The sequence below is a fragment of the Scyliorhinus torazame genome, chromosome 23, assembly GCF_047496885.1.
Source record: "Scyliorhinus torazame isolate Kashiwa2021f chromosome 23, sScyTor2.1, whole genome shotgun sequence".
In the NCBI taxonomy this organism is placed as follows: domain Eukaryota; kingdom Metazoa; phylum Chordata; class Chondrichthyes; order Carcharhiniformes; family Scyliorhinidae; genus Scyliorhinus; species Scyliorhinus torazame.
Window position 1 is genome coordinate 42,139,872 of NC_092729.1, and position 6,431 is coordinate 42,146,302.

Here is a 6,431-nt window from a genome sequence, read left to right on the forward strand (position 1 = left end):
GACGCACAGAGAGAGGAACACAGAGAGCGAGGGACACAGAGAGCGAGGGACACACAGAGTGCAAGGGACACACAGAGAGCGAGGGACACACAGAGAGCGAGGGACGCACAGAGAGCGAGGGACACACAGAGAGCGAGGGACGCACAGAGAGCGAGGGACACACAGAGAGCGAGGGACACACAGAGAGCGAGGGACACACAGAGCGAGGGACACACACAGAGAGCGAGGGACACACAGTTCGAGGGATACACAGAGAGCGAGGGACACACAGAGAGCGAGGGACGCACAGAGAACGAGGGACACACAGAGCGAGGGGCACACAGAGAGCGAGCGACACACAGACAGCTGCGGATGCACAGAGAGCGATCACAGTTTATCAGAGAATTTAAATTGCAGAAGGAGGCCATTCAGCCCGTCGTGTCTGCACCGCCTCTTGGAAAGAGCACCCTATCCAAACCCACACCCCCACCCTATCCCCATAACCCAGCAACCCCACCCAACACTAAGGGCAATTTTGGACACTAAGGGCAAATTATCAAGGCCAATCCACCTAACCTGCACATCTTTGGACTGTGGGAGGAAACCGGAGCACCCGGAGGAAACCCGCCCACACACGGGGAGGATTTGCAGACTCCGCACAGACAGTGACACAATCCGGAATCAAACCTGGGACCCTGGAGCTGTGAAGCAATTGTGCTATCCACAATGCTACCGTGCGCATGGGCGCACACAGTGTGAGGGGCACACAGAGAGCGAGGGACACACAGAGCGAGGGACGCACAGAAAGCGAGGGACAAACAGAGACCGAGGGATACACAGAGAGAGAGGGACACACAGAGAGCGAGGGACGCACACAGAGAGCGAGGGACACACAGAGAGCGAGGGGGACACACAGAGAGCGAGAGACACACAGAGAGCGAGGGACGCACAGAGGGAGGGACACACACAGAGAGAGAGGGACACACAGAGATCGAGGGACGCACAGAGATCGAGTAACACACAGAGAGCGAGGGACACACAGAGAGCGAGGGACACACAGAGAGCGAGGGACGCACAGAGAGCGAGGGACACACAGAGCGAGGGACACACACAGAGAGCGAGGGACACACAGAGAGTGAGGGACACACAGAGCGATGGACACACACAGAGAGCGAGGGACACACAGAGACGAGGGACGCACAGAGAGCGAGGGATACACAGAGAGCGAGGGACACACAGAGAGCGAGGGGCGCACAGAGAGCGAGGGACACACAGAGAGCGAGGGACACACAGAGCGAGGGACACACAGAGATCGAGGGGCGCACCGAGAGCGAGGGACACAGAGAGCGAGGGACACACAGAGAGCGAAGGACACACAGAGAGCTAGGGACACACAGTGAGCGAGGGACGCACAGAGAGCGAGGGGCACACAGAGCGAGGGACACACACAGAGAGCGAGGGACACACAGAGCTAGGGACGCACAGAAAGCGAGGGACACACAAAGAGAGCGCGGGACACACACAGGGATCGAGGGACACACAAAGAGCGAGGGAAGTACAGAGGGAGGGACACGCACAGAGAGCGAGGGATACACAGAGAGCAAGGGATACACAGAGAGCGAGGGACACACAGAGAGCGAGGGGCGAACAGAGAGCGAGGGATACACAGAGAGCGAGGGACGCACAGTGAGCGAGGGACACACAGAGCGAGGGACACACAGAGAGCGAGGGACACACAGAGAGCGAGGGACACACAGAGCGAGGGACACACACAGAGAGCGAGGGGCGCACAGAGAGCGAAGGACACACAGAGCGAGGGACACACAGAGAGCGAGGGGCGCACAGAGAGCGAAGGACACACAGAGAGCGAGGGACGCACAGAGAACGAGGGACACACAGAGCGAGGGGCACACAGAGAGCGAGCGACACACAGACAGCTGCGGATGCACAGAGAGCGATCACAGTTTATCAGAGAATTTAAAGTGCAGAAGGAGGCCATTCAGCCCGTCGTGTCTGCACCGCCTCTTGGAAAGAGCACCCTATCCAAACCCACACCCCCACCCTATCCCCATAACCCAGCAACCCCACCCAACACTAAGGGCAATTTTGGACACTAAGGGCAAATTATCAAGGCCAATCCACCTAACCTGCACATCTTTGGACTGTGGGAGGAAACCGGAGCACCCGGAGGAAACCCGCCCACACACGGGGAGGATTTGCAGACTCCGCACAGACAGAGACACAATCCGGAATCAAACCTGGGACCCTGGAGCTGTGAAGCAATTGTGCTATCCACAATGCTACCGTGTGCATTGGGCGCACACAGTGCGAGGGGCACACAGAGAGCGAGGGACACACAGAGCGAGGGACGCACAGAAAGCGAGGGACAAACAGAGAGCGAGGGATACACAGAGAGAGAGGGACACACAGAGAGCGAGGGACGCACACAGAGAGCGAGGGACACACAGAGAGCGAGGGGGACACACAGAGAGCGAGGGACACACAGAGAGCGAGGGACGCACAGAGGGAGGGACACACACAGAGAGAGAGGGACACACAGAGATCGAGGGACGCACAGAGATCGAGTAACACACAGAGAGCGAGGGACACACAGAGAGCGAGGGACACACAGAGAGCGAGGGACGCACAGAGAGCGAGGGACACACAGAGCGAGGGACACACACAGAGAGCGAGGGACACACAGAGAGTGAGGGACACACAGAGCGATGGACACACACAGAGAGCGAGGGACACACAGAGACGAGGGACGCACAGAGAGCGAGGGATACACAGAGAGCGAGGGACACACAGAGAGCGAGGGGCGCACAGAGAGCGAGGGACGCACAGAGAGCGAGGGACACACAGAGCGAGGGACACACAGAGATCGAGGGGCGCACCGAGAGCGAGGGACACAGAGAGCGAGGGACACACAGAGAGCGAAGGACACACAGAGAGCTAGGGACACACAGTGAGCGAGGGACGCACAGAGAGCGAGGGGCACACAGAGCGAGGGACACACACAGAGAGCGAGGGACACACAGAGCTAGGGACGCACAGAAAGCGAGGGACACACAAAGAGAGCGCGGGACACACACAGGGATCGAGGGTCACACAGAGCGAGGGACACACAGAGAGCGAGGGACAAACAGAGAGCGAGGGACACACAGAGAGCAAGGGACACACAGAGAGCAAAGGACATACACAGAGCGTGGGACACACAGAGATCGAGGGACGCACAGAGAGAGGAACACAGAGAGCGAGGGACACAGAGAGCGAGGGACACACAGAGTGCAAGGGACACACAGAGAGCGAGGGACACACAGAGAGCGAGGGACGCACAGAGAGCGAGGGACACACAGAGAGCGAGGGACGCACAGAGAGCGAGGGACACACAGAGAGCGAGGGACACACAGAGAGCGAGGGACACACAGAGCGAGGGACACACACAGAGAGCGAGGGACACACAGTTCGAGGGATACACAGAGAGCGAGGGACACACAGAGAGCGAGGGACGCACAGAGAACGAGGGACACACAGAGCGAGGGGCACACAGAGAGCGAGCGACACACAGACAGCTGCGGATGCACAGAGAGCGATCACAGTTTATCAGAGAATTTAAATTGCAGAAGGAGGCCATTCAGCCCGTCGTGTCTGCACCGCCTCTTGGAAAGAGCACCCTATCCAAACCCACACCCCCACCCTATCTCCATAACCCAGCAACCCCACCCAACACTAAGGGCAATTTTGGACACTAAGGGCAAATTATCAAGGCCAATCCACCTAACCTGCACATCTTTGGACTGTGGGGGGAAACCGGAGCACCCGGAGGAAACCCACGCACACACGGGGAGGATTTGCAGACTCCGCACAGACAGTGACACAATCCGGAATCAAACCTGGGACCCTGGAGCTGTGAAGCAATTGTGCTATCCACAATGCTACCGTGCGCATGGGCGCACACAGTGCGAGGGGCACACAGAGAGCGAGGGACACACAGAGCGAGGGACGCACAGAAAGCGAGGGACAAACAGAGAGCGAGGGATACACAGAGAGAGGGGGACACACAGAGAGCGAGGGACGCACACAGAGAGCGAGGGGCACACAGAGAGCGAGGGGGACACACAGAGAGCGAGGGACACACAGAGAGCGAGGGACGCACAGAGGGAGGGACACACACAGAGAGAGAGGGACACACAGAGATCGAGAGACGCACAGAGATCGAGTAACACACAGAGAGCGAGGGACACACAGAGAGCGAGGGACACACAGAGAGCGAGGGACGCACAGAGAGCGAGGGACACACAGAGCGAGGGACACACACAGAGAGCGAGGGACACACAGAGAGTGAGGGACACACAGAGCGATGGACACACACAGAGAGCGAGGGACACACAGAGACGAGGGACGCACAGAGAGCGAGGGATACACAGAGAGCGAGGGACACACAGAGAGCGAGGGGCGCACAGAGAGCGAGGGACGCACAGAGAGCGAGGGACACACAGAGCGAGGGACACACAGAGATCGAGGGGCGCACCGAGAGCGAGGGACACAGAGAGCGAGGGACACACAGAGAGCGAAGGACACACAGAGAGCTAGGGACACACAGTGAGCGAGGGACGCACAGAGAGCGAGGGGCACACAGAGCGAGGGACACACACAGATAGCGAGGGACACACAGAGCTAGGGACGCACAGAAAGCGAGGGACACACAAAGAGAGCGCGGGCCACACACAGGGATCGAGGGTCACACAGAGCGAGGGACACACAGAGAGCGAGGGACACACAGAGAGCGAGGGACACACAGAGAGCAAGGGACACACAGAGAGCAAAGGACATACACAGAGCGTGGGACACACAGAGATCGAGGGACGCACAGAGAGAGGAACACAGAGAGCGAGGGACACAGAGAGCGAGGGACACACAGAGTGCAAGGGACACACAGAGAGCGAGGGACACACAGAGAGCGAGGGACGCACAGAGAGCGAGGGACACACAGAGAGCGAGGGACACACAGAGAGCGAGGGACGCACAGAGAGCGAGGGACACACAGAGAGCGAGGGACGCACAGAGAGCGAGGGACACACAGAGAGCGAGGGACGCACAGAGAGCGAGGGACACACAGAGAGCGAGGGACACACAGAGAGCGAGGGACGCACAGAGAGCGAGGGACACACAGAGCGAGGGACACACACAGAGAGCGAGGGACACACAGAGAGTGAGGGACACACAGAGCGATGGACACACACAGAGAGCGAGGGACACACAGAGACGAGGGACGCACAGAGAGCGAGGGATACACAGAGAGCGAGGGACACACAGAGAGCGAGGGGCGCACAGAGAGCGAGGGACACACAGAGAGCGAGGGACACACAGAGCGAGGGACACACAGAGATCGAGGGGCGCACCGAGAGCGAGGGACACAGAGAGCGAGGGACACTCAGAGAGCGAAGGACACACAGAGAGCTAGGGACACACAGTGAGCGAGGGACGCACAGAGAGCGAGGGGCACACAGAGCGAGGGACACACACAGAGAGCGAGGGACACACAGAGCTAGGGACGCACAGAAAGCGAGGGACACACAAAGAGAGCGCGGGACACACACAGGGATCGAGGGATACACAGAGAGCAAGGGATACACAGAGAGCGAGGGAAGCACAGAGGGAGGGACACGCACAGAGAGCGAGGGATACACAGAGAGCAAGGGATACACAGAGAGCGAGGGACACACAGAGAGCGAGGGGCGAACAGAGAGCGAGGGATACACAGAGAGCGAGGGACGCACAGTGAGCGAGGGACACACAGAGCGAGGGACACACAGAGAGCGAGGAACACACAGAGCGAGGGACACACACAGAGAGCGAGGGGCGCACAGAGAGCGAAGGACACACAGAGCGAGGGACACACAGAGAGCGAGGGGCGCACAGAGAGCGAGGGACACACAGAGAGCGAGGGACACACAGAGAGCGAGGGACACACAGAGCGAGGGACACACACAGAGAGCGAGGGGCGCACAGAGAGCGAAGGACACACAGAGCGAGGGACACACAGAGAGCGAGGGGCGCACAGAGAGCGAGGGACACACAGAGCGAGGGGCACACAGAGAGCGAGCGACACACAGACAGCTGCGGATGCACAGAGAGCGATCACAGTTTATCAGAGAATTTAAATTGCAGAAGGAGGCCATTCAGCCCGTCGTGTCTGCACCGCCTCTTGGAAAGAGCACTCTATCCAAACCCACACCCCCACCCTATCCCCATAACCCAGCAACCCCACCCAACACTAAGGGCAATTTTGGACACTAAGGGCAAATTATCAAGGCCAATCCACCTAACCTGCACATCTTTGGACTGTGGGAGGAAACCGGAGCACCCGGAGGAAACCCGCCCACACACGGGGAGGATTTGCAGACTCCGCACAGACAGAGACACAATCCGGAATCAAACCTGGGACC